A 21,900-nucleotide genomic window follows, 5' to 3' on the forward strand; every position below is an offset into this window, starting at 1 on the left:
GGGAAAAAAGTCAAGTGTTGCCAAAATTGGCCAAAAATACATCTCGAGTCGTTGATCTTTGTTGATCCAACAATGGTCAGCTCATCCCCTTTTTGATGCAGTATAAATGATGCAAATATTGCATCACCATAGGTCCCTATGATTATTACCACATCAAACTCAATATGTACAGTGATTAGTTACACTCACATTGGTGACTAGACACACGCGAGACATTTTTGGAAGGGTTTTGCAAGATTTTTGTTTATTTTCCTCGACTTCCCAAAATATGTTGTATTCCATTAATTTATTGTGATCTAATGGTTGTCATGAATTTAATATAATAATAAGTATTAAGTTATGAATAAGTATAAAAATAAAAAATTGTCAATACGATGAATCATATTTATTATGAATATTAACAAGTGTCATGGCCCATGCAATGGCTTAGTACATGCCTTCATAATAATAATTATAATAATAACATAATTTTATTTCATAGAACTATAGTTAATTAAATTTTAAATTTAATTAGATGAATTTATTGATTAAGAGTTGGATATTAAGTTAATAATAATTAGTTATATAAACAAACATTGATTGTTGTAGTTAGTAAGTATACATAATCAATATTAGTCATAAGATAAATAATATTATAGATATTGATATATTATATATGATTTATTTTTGCAAATTAAAGATATTGAATTATCATATTTTAGATCAAATTAATAAAAACAAAAAATAACACTTACAAATGTAAGCTTTTAATTTTACATGAATTAAATAACAATAACATCTTTTTTTGTCAATAAAAGGAAAATGGTCGATTTTATTAATATCAAATTTATTTAAAATTTTTCCCTTTTAAAGTATGGGCATCAGGGGAAAAACAAAGGGGGAAAAAACCCTTAGTGTAGCCTAGGACTGAAGTCTTGTATCAAACATACAATTGCCCAGTTAGGGACTTGAAGAAGACATACCTTATTTTACATCAAAAAATAATCTTACAAATTTATAAACAAAAAGGTCTATCTTTATTCAATAGTACATAGCTAGCCTTTTTATACAAATTGAAGGAGGCATTCCTTCTTTTACAAGACTAAGCCTTTAGGCAGATCACAATAACACCACATATTATTGGATCCAAGAAATGAATGAAACACATATTAGAATTTGAGCTTCCACAATCCATCATTCACTTTATGTTAGAAAATAAAATCTCAAGAGGCTAGAACCACACCCAAATTCATAATAGCTATTAGCCATATTATTGTTAAAACAAGAAATGATTTCTTAGAGAAACTAATAGCTTACTAAGTTAAATATTTGGCCAAAAATTTAAGTATCGTTTTAAAACCGAAGTTTGTATGTTTTCAAAAATTTAAACTTTTGAACTAACTATTAACCATATAATAAAATTCAATATCTTAGAAGAACAAGTAAACCATGTTCATACTAGGTTAACTACCTTTGCATAAATTTAAGTATCATTTTAAAATTGAAGTTTGTAGGTTCTAAAAAATCTAAAAGTTTAAAACTAGTTCTTCAATGAAAGAGTTTCAACAAATAAATATTCATGAAGTAAGCTCCCATTCAGGCTATATGCTTCCCTGAGATTATCAATGATCACATGCAGCGATCACTCAAGAAAAATGTGTTGAAGTTGGTGAAAGCTCACCTCAGACCTCTCAATAATCACTTGCATACAAACACCTATCATAGAAAGAGAGAAGCAAATTTATATAGGCTTGAATTTAGAGATCCATAGAAGATGAGACATTCTTGATGTGCATAAGATAAATTGCAACTATATTGAATGAATGAATGTTACAAAGAGAGATACATTGCTATAAAGGAGATTAAAATCTTAAAAGATAACTAACTTAGGTTGCATGATAATAATTAATAAAAGAATTAATTATTAGATACCCAAATTTTATTTTAAGTAAACTAGAGATAATAAGTGACTTAATGATTAAATAAAAATATTTTAGTTAACAAGAAAATACCTTATTACTCTAATGCCCCCATTAATATAAACTTAGGAAGTAGCTAAAAACTTAAAAACTACCACTGAAAGTAAATTTGGATCCCAAAAACAAGGCCTAATGAGGTACCCATTCACAACCAAATCCCTGTAAAGAGGAGAACTAGAGAAAATCACATTGTAAAAAACCTACTTAAAAAATATATGGAAAGAATGTCCCATAAGATAGGAACAAAAAGATGATCATGAAGAACACCACTAAAGCATGAGGTTGCAAACACTGTCAAATTGTTGATCTAAATGAAACATGAATAATTAGAGAAGACTAAGTCTGAAGAGATGATCAATTAAATATGGAAGATATCTTCATGGCCTCCAAAAGTAGGAATGAAAGAGTGTCCATAAGGTAAATGATCCATCTCACCAAAATGTATAGGTATCCAACCACTGCAATTGCCTAGTACATAGGAACAAATACTGAATACATAGCTCACTCTATCAAACCAAAAAAGTATTAGAAAAAAAAAAAAATCCCTTATAATGTTGAGAGGTAAGATAGGTACACTAAAAATGAATGTATTGACTCCTGCAAAATGAAGAACCAAGAACATTGAGAGTGTAGAAGAAGTACAAACACCTATAAAGGAACCTATCATTGACACATCATGAGGCTAATGTTGTGAAAGGAACACTCACTTGACAATGAAAGATGGAAAAAAATGGACAACATGAAGCACACCAAGGCATTTTATAATGTAGTGTGAGTACAAGAAGACACAAAGGTTTGCAAGATCTTGAAATGCAATAGAGTGACACTTTATCTTAGTGTGTTTGCAAAAATGCTGACAAAACATGTCAATAAATAAAAATGATCCCCAAACCTAAAATAACCAAAAACTCACCAAAGGGAAAAAAATGCAAAAAACTAAATAGGATGTACCTAGAGTAGAATCTAAAAAAACTAGTAGCATCACTAGAAAGAGCACAAAACAAGGTTTCAAATAATATGAAGGTTTCCCAAAATGAAAATCAAATGCTCAAGATATGCCTCCTAGAATGAAAAATTGAACTATTGTATTTGACTACATAAACATGAAACATAATAGAAAAATCAAGAATCAAAACCTAAACCATCATGATGGGTTCAAAAAGAGCTTTCTGATGAAATATGATTTGTCAAAAAATACCTCCATACACCCAAGATACAACCAAAAAACCATCAATAGTTTTTTAGGATAAAAAATAATCAAAGATATGATAGTTTGAAGGCTGTCAAATTTTGGCTCAAGTTGATGATTTCATTGACCTACACATGCATCAATACGTGTCACTATTGCAGATGTCAAAATACTTTTTGCATGCACTTTTATTTTAGCGCTCTTTTTTTAAAAAAAAGACATGCTCTTTATTGTAAAAGCATGAAACTTTTATAAATAAAAGTTTTGTGCTCCAAAAAAATTATTTAAAAAAAACTCTCAATTTTTTTGTAAAATAAATAAATTAATACCTTGGAAAGTGTGCATAGGTCTAGGGGAAAATGTGTTTGCCTTAGTAGTCAACTATGTCCAAATTTGACATGCGTTATATGGAAATAAGGGTTTTTGAGTGTTGTGAATCTATTTGTGCGGTCCGTTTGGACCCAAAGTGCTCTAAAAAAAGGATCACCTCTAGACCCAATAAAAGAAACCTTTAAAACAAATAGTTCTAGAAACTAAGGCCAAACCTCTCATAAAGAGAACAAGGGCATGCAAGTTTGAAGCTCTGACACTAGATTGAAGTTGAGGAAAGATCAATCCACAGATCCCAAGAGTCACTTGCATGAGAATACCTATCACAAAAAGAGAGAAGCAAAGCTATGAAGGCTTGAATTTAAAGATCCACATAAGATGAGACATTCTTGATCTGCAAAAGATAAAATACAATTTTATTGAATGAATGAATGTTGCAAAGAGAGATTCATCCTTATAAAGAAGATCACAATGCTAAATGGTAACTAACCTAGGTTGCATGATAATAATTAGTAAAAGAATTAATTATTATTTACCTAAAGTTTGGCTTAAGAAAACCAAAGATAATAAGTGACTTAATTTTTAAATCAAAATGATTTAATTAATAGAAAACACCTTATTACTCTAACATAATACCCTAATCTTCAAAGTAGGATTCAAGCCAAACTTCATCGATAGAGTCCAAAATAGAAAAGAAAAATATAAGGAAGCAAAGAGTCCTTTCAAAGATAGTCCTATCTTCCCCAAAAATAGTAAGATCTCCTACAAAAATAATTGGGTAGGTAGGAAACAACTCCCACTTAATATACATGACCCTAGAATTTGTAGATAGAGGGATTGTAAGATTATCCCTTATGTTAATCATAGTTGTGTCCCAGTTGTCTAGAAGTTCTTCATCAATTTTTTTTTTGCATAAGCTGGCTATGAATACCATGTCTTCATAGATGTGTTTAGCAATAACGATGAACATTGCCAAAATGTATGTATTGAAACAAAATCTATTGGGACAATTGATGTTTTGGACACCAAGATGAAAAATCACTGACCACCATAGTAGCTCTTTTCTAATAGGGATAAATTGTCTAATCTTATTAATGATTATGAAGGCATCAAAGGCCATTAGCCTTTTAGGGAACCTTAGCTTAATTGGAGTGTCAATGACTATAGTATAAAATTATGAACTAACATATCCCTTTAAATTAGGAGTTCAAAGCCACTAAAAGTAACCACCACTATAAATATGAAAAATGAATGAAGTTCACACTGACAGAAGGAAAAACCTAAAAATTCTTTTAAAATCTCAAGTGTGAGAATAAAGATATCATTGACAAAAATAAATGAAACAAAACACATACAATAGGAAAAAATTCTTTTAAAAGCACTTACTAGACATGTGTCTTCAAATGAGTAATGAAAAAACTAATGAGTTCTAATTGGTGGAAAATTGATTTGCTAATGACATTAATAAAAACATAAAGTGAATGCAATAATATTGCCTAAAAGGCAAGTACTAATAACTCATTAATTCTAAGTAAAGGTGGTTGCAATCCTAGTTATTAGAGTTGAAACTTGACATGTGTCCTATTTTTGGGTGACATTTACAAAATTGGTTGAGTGTTCCCCAAATTTGTACAAAATTCATCTTGGGTCATTGATCCATGTTGAATGAATGGCGAACATTTTGGCTTCTTACATGTAATCATCTTAGTAGTTAGTGATGGTGGACATGTGTAAATGTCCCAAAAGTGTTTTGGGAGTTTTGGTTTTGTATTTCCCTGTGATCACCTAAAAATGGTCCTCTAGACTATGAGCCCCCCTTCTAGCAATTTTACATTATTTATCGACCACTTCTTTTTATCAAATCATCACTTTACTATTTATTCAATTATAACATATGGTTTTGCCACCTTATCCTATGTCTTTGGTTTAAGTGAAAGAACTTGTCCCCTTTTAATTAAATAAAAATACCTAAAATCTATTTATTTCTAAGTCCATTTTTGTCTATACATGAGGGGCACACTTCTCTATGAGGGGAATATTTATTTTCAAAATAATTTTAATTCTCTTACACACATTTTTTGCCTCCTAAACATCTCCATTGATCTTGCTTGGTTGAGATTCTTGTGCACAAAGTCAACATGGGACTTATTCTCCACCCTTGATTTTACCTCTTAATCCCTACTGTTTATTTCTTTTTAAAAAGAGGCTCTCTCCTCACTCTCTCATAACTTATTCTTGTACTCCATTGTGATTTTATTTTTTTTCCTTACCCACTCTTGAACACTTTTCACTCACTCTACTCTACTTGCATTCTTAGCTTAGTTTTTTTTTTTTAATGCAATAACTTAGCTCACATAGTCCAATTAGGAGTTTTTGTAACTCTTTATTAGTGTATAATTTGATAAAAAAAAATTCACATAACCCATAGAATACCTACATGCAAAAACCTATCTTAGAGAAGGAGAGGGAAAACAAATACAATGGTTTTTCTCTGGCAATATGCAAGATTATATAATCAACCAAAAAGAATGAGTAAAATGTACAATGGATCAATCCTTATAGAAGGAGATTGCAAAGCCTAAAATGGAAACCCTAAGAGGTAAATTACATTTAATAATTAATATTTAATTATTGAATGACAATGCATGTGCATAAAGTGAAATCTTAAGAAGGGAGTAAATGTAATTAAATTAATCTTTTTCTCTAATAGGCCCCTTAAGATGAGAAGCAATGCAACTAAAAAGAATGAATGAAAAAGAAATGAAACTAAAATGCTGAAAGCATAAATGGGTCTCAAATGATGTATCCAATCACATCAAGATATCTGTAATGCAGAGAAATAGAGAAAACCACATGGGAAAAACTCTACTCCAAAAAGAGATGAAAATAAAGTATAAATGATATGATTGAAGAGACTCTCTCAAAATAATAAGTACAATTAAACCCCCATGATAGAGGCTTGAGCCTCCCCCCCCCCCCCAAAAAAAAAAAATGATGAATAGACCAATGTGGCTCCAATCTAGAAGAAACAAAGGTAATGGACAAGGAAGATGAAACCTTTGAATGTAAGGTCAAGCTGGAAGTCCTAGATGATACTCAAAGGAGAATGCATGAGAATCTTGTATGGAATCTCCAATGGAGGTGGGATAACAAGTGTCCTAAATATATCATCTGAGAGGAGATGAATTTTTTCTAATATATCCTCAACAGTTGTACTAGGTGGCTTGATGAACGAAGTTCCAATTTCATGCAATGTTGAAGCATAATCTCATGAAACAAATGGATCTGAATGGGAGGTGGTGGTGTAGAAGTCACAATACTGGTCTAAAAAAAAAACATAAGATTAAGTGACCTGACTTCACCTGAGTAGGCTTTTGTGAAGAAGGAGAGTGAGTCTTCAATAGTGGAGATTGTGGACCAAAATAAGAGAAAGAGTACAAGTCAGAAGAATGGTCAAAAGTCCTTGTAGAAATAGTATTACTTGTCTCACTATCTCTAATGTGCACAAAATCTCATACAAACCCAATTGTCTTCCCTATCCCATTGTGATTAATTTGATAAATAGAAAGAAGGTTCGAGGAAAAAAATTGGAACACATAGTACATCATGGAATACACCATCATCAATGTCAATAGAACCTTTCCCAAATACAGTCATAACCATGATCTTTCCCATCAAAATGTGTGGAGTAGGAGAAGCCTTAAAAGAAGAGAACAAATCCTAATAAGATGCCATACGGTGTGAACCACTTGAATCCAATAGCCATCTAGAAGAATGCAGAGTAGTAGTTGCACATAATGCGTGACCATTGCTTGTGGCTTTTCCATCTATTTGAAATGATGATGAAGAAGTCCAATGAGAACTAGAAGAAGGAATATCAATGTTTCTCTTCTAAAGAAGGGGAATCAAATCTAAAACATATTTTGCATATCCATCTATTTACTTCTCATAGAAATGTGACTCATTATGATTGGGATTTTGACAATAAGAATATTTTAATATTTATTTCTTTGATTATTTTTCATTAAGAGAAGGTGCGCCTGAGGAGAGTTGAGTAATAGAATCATTCTGAGGCTCTATATGTAATGCCCCGCCAAGGGATCCAAATTTTTTTACTAAGTTTGCCAAACAATTTTTTTTTTTTTTAAACATGAAAGATAAAACCATTCATAACATTTGCGGAAGCAATAGAAAAAATTCAAATGAAAATAAACATAACATATATACATAACAGGCTACATTCTTTAAAGATCCCTTAACGTTGTATCACATCTAAATTAACTATTCATCTAACATCCCATCCTTATGAAATAACAATAATACATTCAATGTACTTAAACAATATACAAGTGTCCTTTTGTAATTATATTTTAGTTTAGCTCAATCATCCACTGTACATATCACAGGGTATGAAAAGTTTAAAAGAATAAACATCCAAGTAAATAAAGTACATCATCATCATCTAATATTAATCCATGATGCAATAACATAAATGAAACCACATATCATATATGATACATCATCACAAAAGATATAAACATCCATCACAAAAGATAACCATATATCACAAACATAAATAACTAAGTGCACGGTTCCTCCCAATCGTAAATAGCATCATTAGACCATCGTGGATCCTAGCCATCCCTCCGTGTGTAACATTCCAAAGCACCGAAGAGATCATCAGTATTAACATAGTAGGAATGTCACTCCTAAAACATCTTACTAACATGCAAAGTAAAGCATAATAAATCATCAACTAACATATGCAAAGTAAAGCAAATCATCAATATAAGAAACATACCAGTAAATACATCCATCATAAGGTATATTATCTATCATAATGCTCCAAGAACATAATGAAGAATAAATACCAACCAAGGATACTCCAGCCACGGTGTCTCGGACGGATCTCAAATGATACGAGTGAAAATACACTACCACTCGATCGCATGGAACCTAAGTGGTCCACTCCCACCATGCTAAGGAGATAATCTCAAGTCCCAAATAGGATATCAATACACATAGCATAAAAAGTTCAGGAATCCTAAAAGTATACTAACTCAAAGGTTCCATCACACAAAATTGACATCTAATTTCTAGAGGCACACAATGACATGTAGAAAACCTACTCTGCAAGCGGGAAAGTGTCATCGCATTTATCATGTACAAGTTACCCTGGCAGTTAGCTAAACTTCATGGGTCCATACTGATCTCATGCAGCCACTAGTATCCTCTCATACTGACGAGGCATACTACGAAATACACGGTCGCAACCATGCATTCTCACTACTCCCATCCTAGCCTGTACAAGCACTCAAGGCATGGGCGAGAACATCAACAATTATATTTTTAGGTTCATTTAATCCCCATTTAGTGTGTAAATGTTATCACTTATTAACCAAACTTATAATGAATTACTCTGGCAGCCACTTAGGGCCCCAACCCCCATTGCAAGCCACTTCTCGAAACTACAAGTAGATTACCTACCCTAAGCTCATGGAATCATAAATCTCAAAATCATAAAAGATAATCCATAATAAAATCATCAAATATGCATAAAAGCATCAAATATCCATAATAAGAATCATCAAATCTCCAAGACAAGAATCATCAAATCTCCATGAGCATCTGAAAAAGCATCCATAGAAAATCATGATCACAACAGTTCTCTATTGACAACTGAAGGCATCACTGATAATCATAAGAATCAATTGGTTCTCAATAACCAAAATATATCTCAAGATAAATAGTTCTCAACAAGCAACCAAGAATATCTCAAAATCATACTGATCAAAAACTCCAAAATGGTTGAGTCAAACATGTCACAACATGACATCATCAAGAAATAAATCCACATTTCAGTCCCATCATGGTGACTAGAAAGTAATCCAAGGATAACTGATCGATGACTCAAAAATGATTAGCTCAAGCATCTCAGATATATATATATATATATATATATATATATATATATATATATATATATATATATATATATATATATATATATATATATATATATATATATATATATATATATATATATATATATATATCTCAACTTCACACATGAAGGCTAAAGAACAAATACAAACATTTCATAGAGCATACGATCACATAACCATGGTTGGGCTTATAAAGATCAAGACCAAATAAGATCAACATGCCATCACATCTCATAACCCTCGAGCCTCTCGTAACAACTTAGGACTGGTCAATACTAGTCAACCCAAAACTCAAAACAAGAAGCATATAGAATACACGATGCAAACACATGTTTTGGTTTACTAAATTCACATAGTTGAATAATGTGTAGGGGTTTTCAGTTTTCTGTTTGCAAGTATACTTCAAGTGTTTTAAGTTTCATCATTTGACCTACAAGTCAACCCAATTGTTCCCCGATAGCATTATCTTTCCATTATTAAGAATTAAATTCTAATAATAACTTAAGGATAAATATTCACTAAACTGTTCATCATTGACCTTTAATTAAATTGTCCTCTATATTTAACCATGATCCATATTCTAATTGATTAACCTTTCAACTTTTTAAAGATCATTATTCGTTATATTATAAGAGAACCAATTATCATTATTCGAATAAGAGATTATAACTTTATTAAAATAATCAATTAACATAGGTCCATATTCTAATAGTCTTCAATTAAATATTACTAAGTCTTCACCATTAAATATCTAAGGTCATCATTCAAGTCATAAGAATAAGACCTATCAACTTGATATCAATATTTTTACAATCTTATTAGAAGAATTATATCAATTAAATCTTCATTACTTAACTTAATTGTTAATTAAATCTAATTAACTCTCATTGATTGATTTAATTAATAATTACATAATAATAACAACGTTCCAATTAATATCAGTTGACTAATAACTAACTATAATTTTGTATGATAAAAGTCAACTATAATTCAATACTCAAAAGATCATATTAATAATTCAATAATAATTATTGAAAATCTTAAATGACCATATTCGTCATCTTTCAAAGAATACCAACATTCCCTTAACAAATTCGTATTATCATTAATCTTTTCAAATATGACTCTACCGCACAACTTAATTATTAATATCATAGTTATAATATCAACTCAATGAATATCAATTGATTAAAAATCAATTATAATCTAATTCCAAAAATTATTATCTTTTACCAAACTTCAATCAATAAATAATCTCCACTAGATTAACTCTAATCAAATTTGTTGATATCTATTTAAACCATTATTTATTAATAGTTTGCTAGTCCTTACAAACATTAAAAAATAATAAACTCCTCAAACTATACATACTCGATCTATAGAATCCTTCTATAATTCATTAGTTAATATTTGGCTAACTCTTAACTCCATAAAGGTATTCAAACGTTTTAACCAATAACATAATAATTCAGTCTTAATCCAATATCATTCAGAGTTTCTAAATTTAAATCAACATAATATAAATTATCATTTTACAATTATTTAATCAATATTAAAATCAACCATTAGACTCCATTTTCTAATTGTTCTAATAATATTTTGTTTATATAAACGTTGTTTGAAAGAGATCCCTATCACAAACTAATAAGACTCATTGTAGATTTTAACATGAATAATCTCCAAATTCTTAACATTATCATCTTCATTAAACAACTCTAAAATTGTTTAATATATATTAAATAGTATTCAATATACATTATAAAAAGTCCACTATATAAACTATATTAAAATCTCTTTTCTTTTAATTTTCTCTCATCCATTTACTTAGATTGACTAATAATTAATTACACTTCTTCTACTATTAACTAATCTTAATTAAATTTGATTTAATTAGATTAGATAATAAACCATATAAAACTAATGCATATTAATAAGATTCTAATAAGGGAAGATTTTAATACTATCTTTAATTCATTTCATGCTTTGATATATTATTTTTGTGAAGTTTAAGCATAAAAAACTCTTGGTTATGGGAAATGGAGAAATATCTGTCTTTGAATAAAACAATCTTAGTATAACGGCCATATCTCCCTAATGAACCGTTGGATCGGGTTGAAATTTAAATATGTTGGAGAGGGCCAAGTTGCGCCAATTCTGACCGGAGCGATCGAATAAATTCGATCCCAATAAAAAGTTATAAATGACTGAGTTTGGGTCTATCCAAGGGGCAACAACAGGTTAATTTGTGATAAATTAAGAATTTCCTGTTAAAATAATTGTTCTATAAATTTAACCATAAAAGGGTTTGTTCATATGCATCTAAAAATATAATTGATAGAAAGATTACATCTAATCATTCGAATTTTCACCATAAATTTTTTATTTTAATTCCAAATCTTGTCTATCTAATTTCACAACATAAATTCGAATCCAAACCCGATTAAGATCTAATTATTTCTCCTTAATTGGATCTAGGATTTTATTTTTATTTTCTTCTCATCCAAATAAAATATCTAGATTCCAATTTCAAATACAGAGAGTATTCAGACACATAAAACAGATATGATGAAGACAGGAAGAGAAAGAGTGCAAAGGGAATATGAGAATATCATGAGTGCACCTAGACACTGATGCTAATTTGCCATGCCTCAGAAGTCCATAGAAAATCCCTTCCTTCTCCATTATTCACAATTCTTCCAAGAATCCAAGCCGATCGAATCCTCCAAGTGATTAGAAGAGCTAGAAGGAGCATAGCAGCAAGTAGAAAATATATGAGCATATGAATCTTCTCCCATGCATGTAAGTTTTGAAGTTTCTATTTTTTTTTAGCTTGTAGCTCGAAGCTTCCATTAAGCTTGTAGCTTCCATTAAGCTTTTCATTTAAGCTTCTATGAATGCTTGAATATCAAGAACTCTCAAGAAACCTTTGGAATGCTTCTCGAAACTGCTAAAAAGTGTCACCAACTAAGCATGGGTCTTTTCCAATTCTTTTTGATGAGTCATAGAATTGTAGACACCTTGTGCTTAATTGATACACTAACCCCCGTGTTGTTGACACATGTTAATTCTAATGCAAGCTTATAACTCCAATTTACTTTTTAAATAATCTCTATTTAAATTTTATAACTTTTATTTTACTTTTTATAACTTTTATTATTATTATTTTATAATAATTATTAATTTTAATTTCTAGTTTTCTTTTATTTAATTCCTTTTCCCAATAATTCACATTTAATTAATTACAATCAAAATATCAAAGATCATGATATTTTATTAATTTTCTCAAATAAATAATTTATTAATTAAATCTATTTATTAAGACTTAATTAATGAAAAATTCACCATAGACCTCCAAGATAAAATATAAAAATCCATCATAGAACAAATCGTACAAAATAAATCTAAAGGGTTAAAAATTACGAAATATGTCATCCGACACATTCGGTGGGTATTCAACTCAGATACTTGTCCTAATTTTCTAATTAGGACAAATGGCTCAAAGGGTTGGGATTTGGACTTGAGAATTTATCTCCCCTCTCTTATCATTGAGATAATGTGATAGGGTACGCTCATCCTGACAATTCAAGAAAGTCAATACCCGGTACCTGCAATCTGCATAAAAACCATGCATGTACAAACACAATATATACTAAACTAAATAGACAATGGTAGGAAGTGGTGCATCGTGTAGATCCTGACTAGCAGGTGACTACGACTCCATTCCTTAACTACATCAGACACGCCATACAAAAGCAAACACGCAAGGCAAACACGCACACCATACACATGCAAGTATGGGGTAAGTATCCATAAGAAAGCACATATGATAATAAATCATCGTACTAATCATCATTAATAATTGAAAGTAATGTAATAATCATCATCAATAATTGTGAACACTAAAAATAATCATCATACATACATGAAATGTAGAGTCTAAGTAATCTCATCACATAATAAACTGAATTCATAGCACAATATCTGATAATCTCAAAAGAATGCTGCTAACCAACAATATAAAACTAGTTCTAAAAGAGTTCAACAATGATAACAAAATGTGAACTAGGGGCAGGCACTACACTATAGGTTGTGACTTTTGTTTCTTCTCCTTCTTTCCCGAAGATGTGTGACATACCAATGCATGATCTGTGATCACGTGAGAGAGTCCAATTGAGAGAGAAATTTTCACTCTCAAGTCAAACGATAACAAAAAAACCTCATTGGATGGCATGGTAAATCAAGGACCCAAAGAATTCATGGTGGAATGAAAGGTAGAAGAAAAAATTTGAAAGTTCCCACGAAGCTTTTAAAAAATAAGGTAAATGCACTTTGAATCAATCTTGCTCTTCTCACAACACTGTAACAAAGATATATGTTATTTAAACCTCATCAAAAAGTCCTCAATGGTGGGAAAATAGTTAGGTACAAGTGATGTAAGCTCTAGCTCAATCTAAAGTTCTCTAAACTCATTGATGGTACCATACAAGTTCTTCAACTTGGCCCACATCTCTCAAGGAGTATTAAACCTATCAAGTTGAAACTAAAAGTTTTCTGAAACATTTAAAGAAATCAAATCCATGGCCTCATCCATCTTATTCTTGTGCTGAAATCTCTAAAATGTACTCTTGAAAACTAGTTGCACTTCATCTAAACAAGACTACAACCCTTTTGAATGAAGCAATCATGTCATCGAGATTTTCCATGTGTGATAGTTATGTGGGGTAAGAACTTCTAGACAAGAAGAGGTCTCAACCATTTTTTAAGAAAGTTTTTTTTTTATATAATTCTGGTTTACTGATGTAAATAACTGGAACAAGTAAAAAACACCCTCCACAATGCAAACAAAATTGAACTCCAGATGCCAGATATAAAATGTATACAAGAAAAGAGAAAAAATATTTAGTTGAGTATCATGTGTATCTTTGAAAAAAATTGATGAAAATAATAGATTTTGAAAAGTTCTCGAGAAAATATTTCTAATGCTTCTTTCGGATTAAAAAATAGAGCTAATTTGAGGAAACAAGGCCCCCCGAAATGAAAGAAGGATCAACTAGAATTGACTACAACAATAGGTGCCAGAATGGAAATAATTACTAGAGTAAACCCCATGAGAGTGTCGGTCTCAGAATTATCTTCCGAACGACGTCTTGTTTTCCCAATTTCAATACTATATGCTCAAGATATGACCAAAACACCATCAATTACTTTTTATGACAAAACCAATCAAATTGATGAAGGTTTGAAGGTCGTCAAGTTTTAGCTAGTGTGTGATGACATCATACATGCACTTTGAAGTGTTGATGTAAGTGATTGTACCACCAATTCAATGATGGTATGTTGATGCAAGCACTCTTTTCAAAAATGTATTTTTTGAAACTTCTTTAAAATGATGCGTTTACAAAAATATTATATTTTTTGTAAAGCATTTTTTTGATGATTTTTCTAATATATATATTTTTGAATAAAAAGTAAATCACCACCTCGAGATGTGTACAATGGCTATATGGTTCTATTAGCAAAAAAAATTTGCCATAGAATGACATGTCTCCAAAATCGAAGTGCCTAATATGGAAATAGGGGTTTTGGGCATTCCGAGCTGAACTGTGAGGTCTGTTTTTGCTCAAAGTGCACCAAAAATCATTGACCCCCCTATTTCAATAGAAAATAACCAAAAAAATATCAAATCTGATCCAACAAACCCTTGTTCGTAGTTTCTTCAATAAACTCGAACAAGTTGCAACTAATCTAGCTCTAATGCCATGTAGAATTTGATCAAAATAAATTCACAGAACCCATAGAATTCCTACATGCAAAAACTTATCACATAGAAGGAAGGAGTGTTAGCATGAAATATGACCTCTTGGGCCACACACACTTTAATATGATCTTTGTTTGTGCACTATCACACCGAAGTGAACATGAAATTGTTCATTCGACGTGCATAAACAAGGCAATCTATTGCCTTCTAACCAGATGAGGTAGCCTTGCACTCTCAAAATTGAGAGTCCAATAACCACAAATCATGATTAGTATGAAGGATTTGGGTGAGAAATGAATTGCAATACATTTACTGTAGATGAATATGCATGTTAATCCAAATAAAAGATAAGCAATTAAGTGAGAATGTATGCAGACATTCTAGAATTGAAAGTATGTAAATGCAAGCTAAGTATGAAAATCTAATGATCATTCAACAACATTTCCTTACTTATTTCTCTCTCTTCTCTTCCCAAATGAGTCTTGCATTTATAGATTTTGGCAAGGTCCTGGGGTAGAATTTGATCCAACTATGGTGAGGTTGGGGGTTGAAAATTTTATTCGTGGTGTAAGTTCCAATAGAATAAACAATTCCAGATGTAAGTTCCACTAGAATAAACAATTCCAGGTGTAAGTTCCACTAGAATAAACAATTCCAGGTGTAAGTTCCACTAGAATAAACAATTCCAAGTGTAAGTTCCACTAGAATAGACAAGAAATATCCTTGTTCCCCATAATGAATAGAATATTTATTTATGGATAGGGGGTTCCTTTACAATATAAAATTGATTTGTAGGATAATGAATCATTTCTATTTATCTTGTAATTGACATTCATGTGTCACAATGGAATGGGTTCAAATTGATTTGACTTTTTTGATTTATTTGGACCTATTCCATTCCAAGATGTAATTTTGCATTTAGGGATGTGAATAATTTTGCATTATTACATTTTCCCCCTCTTTGAATTGATGTGTGAGTAGCACATTGATTCAAAGATAATTGGGAATTTGCAGTGTCCGACAAGAACTGAGATTGATTTCAAATTTGAAGATATTGAGACCAATTGATGAGGTTCTTATGATTATCTCCAAAATAAAGCTTAGTCCTTTGGAGTCTAGATAGAACATCTAGATATTGGTCTAATAAATTAAAGATTTGATTTGTAGAATTGTCCTTAGAGTGAGACTCAATCCTTAGGAATTAGGGTTAGAATGCCTCGATACCTTTTTGGTTCAAAGATTGTCATGATTTGCAGAATTGTCCCCACATTGAGACTCAATCCTTAGGAATTAGGGTTAGAATACCCTGATACCTATTTGATTAGTAATACTTGAATGAGATTTGTAGAATCATCTCTAGAACAGAGCTTAATTCTTCAGAATTCAAATAGAATACTTGAATACCAATTTAGAAATAGATAACAATGTCATGTCGCTAGTCATAGAATTATCTCCAGAACAAGGCTTAATCCTTAGGACTCCAAGTAGAACACTCAGATACCTATCCATCAAACTATGATAAAGAATGTTATGGAATTGATTAAATAGATAACAGATGATGCAAGATAGGGGGAAAAAATATGCCCTGAGAAATTAGGGTTTACGTTCAAATTTAAGAACCATGTTTGATATATTCAATGATGTAATCATGTGCAATGATATAATCATACTGCCCCCTTTTAGGAGCAAAGTCAAAAGATGACACCTCAGTAATAAGGTGATTTTAGATTAATTTTGAGGTCTTGGTTAACCATAGTTGACCAAAGTTGACCTTTTTAGAAAATTCAAAAAAAGTTGAAGCAATGTTGTTTCTATGATATGTCGAGAGTCGCATAATATTAGAAAATTGAATTACACAAGTGTGTGGCCACATCGGTCCCAAAATTTAAAAGTGTGATTTTGAGCTATTTACATGTGTCAGATTCCAATTTTGGTCCCATAAATAGACTTAGAGCTGTTAAATTAGCTAAGGGGTGATTTTCACTATGATTAGAGAACTTTGAAGAATCAAATGCTATATAAGGGCCCAAAAGGGTCATTTTCAAATCATTTGTGTATTTGACTTTTGTGAGAAAGGAGCTCTAAGGAAGAAAACATGGTGGTCCTAGTGCATTTGCATAGATTCGAGCATTCCAAGCATCATAATCGGTTGCCAGACTATGAGCCTCTAGTGAGTACTCGATTAACCACTGTTTAATTTCAAATTTGATGTATTTTAGTAAAAATATGGTGATTTTTTTGCATTTTAAAGGAAGCCATTGTCGAGTTATTGCATGAGGAAATGAGTTTCTCATGTGTGCCTGATTGAAAGCTCGTGCGAGAAAGTACTTGCTCGTGTGGGTTAATGGGTGTTCTCATGTAGGAGTTACCCATCTCTCACATGAGAAAACCCTAATGAGCTTCTCTATGCATGAGGAACAAGTCTTTGCATGAGCTCGAAGTTTCCTTGTGCAATGAAAGCACTTTCTCATGCAAGATTGTGAAATCTCACATGAAATCTAGCAACAGTAGCGAGCAATTTGAAGAATTAAAATGTAATTTGTGTGTTTGATTCACATTGTCTAGAGTCTTTTAAGCATGTTTTCATGATTTTTAGATTGCAATATTAGTAGTATCACTTTATATGTATCAAGTACTGATCGATTTGATGTTGATTCATGTGTGTAGGTTGTTTACTGAGATTTATCTTTCAGATCACACCATCTGACCATTGGGGCCTTAATTAGGAAGCTAGATGTAGCCAAGATGATACATATTGATACTCTTGGCCTTTCATATCTCTGTGATATCTCCCCATTAGTGGTGAATCATAGATTTTTGACCACACTTGTTGAGCATTTCCATTAAAAAATGAGCACATTCCATCTGCCATTGGGAGAGATGATTGTCACTTCAGAGGACATATACAAGATACTCTAGATTCCCTTCCATGGACCACGAGTTGAGTACGAGACATAGCCACACTTGGGTGCCTTGGCATTGAGAGCCATATTCGAGGAGGATTTCATTATGGGCAAGGCTATTCCATGGGATGAGCTAGTATAGACTTATAGGCCTACCCATAGATTGGCTACAATTCTTGGATTATTCTTGAGTTTCTACTTGATGCCAGACCGAGGGCAGCATGGGCTCGAGTGTGGATGGCATCATATGCTATAGAGGATGCTAGAGCATCTAGTATGCTTTGGATGGGGTTAGTGTATGCTGGCCCATATTTTTCATGAGATGCATGAGATCACCTATAGGGGGCGAAGAGCATGGTTGCAAGAGTATACATACTACAAGTATGGGCATGGGAGCACTTTCCCATTATGAGGCCCATTGGTAAGAATATGAAATAGCCACATGAGCCATATAATTGTAGATACAGAGGCTAGATAACCCAAACTACTTTGGGTAAGACTGAGCAGTGGCAAGGGTAGCTTGATGATCTCATGGCAGTAGTATGGTGACCTTGGAGAGAGATAGAGGCTTGGGATGATGGACGAGTAGAGCTTGGATATATGTTTGCCTCTTGGTCACTATTTGGCTGCTCGATCTAGGTGATCAAGAGATTTCCCTTGACATGGGTGTGGCAGAAGTATGGCTAGCCACAAGATATTTCTCAGGAGTATTCCACATATGCCTGTGTTGCCATGGAGGAGGTTCAAGGGTGGTCTGTCAGATTGGACACCGGTAGATCGATGATCGACATACATACTCTCACTGTTGTGAGATGGGATTATATGGCCATAATTGCATATGGGAGTATGACCCCAAAATATATAGAGTATTTTGTGAGCCACCCCTTTCCTCAGTTTACAGATCTTGTGGGGATGGTAGCACCAGTATAGCCAATGCAAGCACCACTGCCACAATAACAGCCACCATAGTAGGTGCATGATAGTGGACTACATAGGTTCTGATACCTCCCTAATAGCTGAGAGTGGATCTCGGTGCTAGTAGTAGTAGGACTGTGCATAGGAAATCTTATGGTGAGATGGGCACCTCAGGGGTGAGCGATGATGATGCACAGAGATCGCATGTGGAGGAGCAACCAACCTAACAAGATATGGGTGAGAAGGAGATCTTGGACTAGCTTGTGATAGATCTAGAGGATGAAGACCTCTTGACATGCACCCAGGATGCCCTTAAGAGGGCTAGGGATTGAACCAAGATAGCATTGAAACAGTTGGTAGAGATGCAGATCCAGCTTGTGGTGAGGGATACACACCTAATAGAGTGAGATCGACTGATTTTTTCACTACAAGACTAGTTGGAGTACCATCAGGGTGAGGTTTGCCTCCATTCATCTAGAACTTCTTATTATTATGCCATTTATGTTGCAGTAGTGCCTGATCCATCAATATAGGTATTGAGATTTTCTAAGTATGCAAGAGAGTTTGGTGGTGCACACATGCCTACAAGACCAAACACTCCACCTCCTCCTCCTCCTCCACCTAGAGGTGAGGGAGTAGGAGAGAGTTAGCTTGATTAACTTGGATTTTGTACTAGCTATGTATCAAGTTGATGTGCCAGCATCAGTTTGTACTATTTTGAGATTGATTGTGCTTGAGTAGCACACAATTTTGTATCCACATACATTAGACTCCATTGGAGAGATATTTATATATGAGCTCATATTTTTATACCATGTGTATATGTTACACCATTTTCTCTAATGATTTTTCATTTATGAGCTAGATAAATGTGATTGATATCATTTAATTTGATGTATGATCTCATAGTATAGATATGCCATTATGATATGTGACTAACATATGATGCAAGCTTCTCATGTGTTCTCCTTGTGTAGGTAGTTGAGATCGATTGAAGAAGAGAACAATTGTGATGTGAAGATAGACTGTGCCATATTTGAAGATATTAGGACTCACTTGAGTTGAGAGATAGAAGTGAAGTAGTATTCCATGTTATATTCAAATGCAAAGCTAGAATGAAATGCAACCTAAGCAAAATGCAAACCATAGGATTGGTTATTACACTCGTAAGATTTTTATCATCATAGAGCTTTGAGTCAGATCTACACATGTCCTACAACTTGCAATGACATTACAATCATGCAAATATGTATATGACATGTGTCTAGTTTGGCGGGATTAAATGTAAGCATTTGAGGCACAAGAAGCCAGAATGGTTAAAACATTTTTCCTTGTTAATGTAGCAAGCAAACATAGGCATCGGAGTAGAAATGCTAGGATGACTAGAATGTTTCTTGCATGAAAAACATGCCAAACATGTGGGAGATATATCTCATGCTAAGTAATCTGAAAGTATTATGTCTACAATGACCCTTACATTTGTGACCTAAGATAGAAGTATGATAAGCATGCTCGCAGTGACCCATAAGTCTACTTAATAGGATGAGCATCCTGATCTTACTTTAGCATGAAGAATTTACTTGAACAAGCAAGTAGAAGAACCAACCTTATCAAAAGCATTCATATAAAATGAGTCAAGGTATACATGGCCGTCCAACACGGGATAGAGGCTCTTATAGTAGACACCCATTTTATATGTATTCTTTAGATCACTGGGACTACTCCAACAAGCAACAAGAAAAGAAAAGATCATGCCCCCAGTCCTTGCTACTCTATTCAAAAGAGACATCATTGAGTCGTTCAAGGGGAAATGACAAAGAAACAACCCACACAAAAAGAAAAGCCCAACATTTTTAAAATAGTGTTATCATTTTCAGTTCAATGTTTTAGTAGATTGATATGATATTATGAAATCTCTTCAAGAAAAGGACAACAGTAGACAGACACAGTTGTAGGATAACTAGTGATTGAAGTCAGAGAGACTAGGGGATAGTAGAAAAACATAGCTAGAACAACTAGTGATTGATGCGAAGGAGATCTTTATGGAGAAGAATCTTGACAGTAGACAGACACAGTTAGGATAACTGGTGACTAAAGCTTGAGGGATTCTCAATGAATCTTGTAGTGTTGCCCCCAAGATACGAACATATCAATCCAAAAGAATTTTGCACAAAGTATTGACTATAACCAAGAGCATTACTTATTCATTTCGATCTCAACAATGTCTCGTATGGTTATTCGCTGATGGGACAACATCTATTGAGAAGATCATGACTGTTTAGGAAGTTTTTAGAATTTTGCAAATGTTTTTGGTTTTTCAAGAATATATAGATGTTTTTGAGATTTTTAAAGTTTTACAAATGTTTTTGGTGTTTTCAAAGGGCTAGCCTATGTATAGGAAAGACAACATGCCAAAGTAGGAAAGACGTAGAATTCAAAGTATTAAAAGAAGGAAAAGCAACAAAGGAAATATTTTTGGTACTACCAAGGTGTCTAAGGCTAAGCTTTTACCAGGGTAATCAAATTTTTAGGACAGCAATTTTTAGGCTTTTTTTAGGACTCATATGTATGTATAGAGAATTTTTTGGAATTAGATCATCTATAGAACCACTTCAGGTGGAGAGTGTTGATGGGCTCCTTGAGCATCTCTCCTTCAACTGCAGATAGTTGGTAAGCACTAGACCCAAATACTACAGTAATTATGTATAGACCAAGCTAGTTAGGTTCAAACTTCCCTTTTTGTACCTATTGTTGCTGATTCTTAGGGTTTTCTCTTAGAATGAGATCACCCATTTGGAAGTCACATGGCTTAACTTTCTTATTGTAGCTTTTAGAAATATGCTACTGATAAGCTCAAAGATGATCACACGCCAATTGTCGATGTTCATCTAACAATTCTAAC

The sequence above is a fragment of the Cupressus sempervirens genome, chromosome 6 (genome assembly GCF_028749045.1).
Source record: "Cupressus sempervirens isolate cs-2001-9-10 chromosome 6, ASM2874904v1, whole genome shotgun sequence".
NCBI lineage: Eukaryota > Viridiplantae > Streptophyta > Pinopsida > Cupressales > Cupressaceae > Cupressus > Cupressus sempervirens.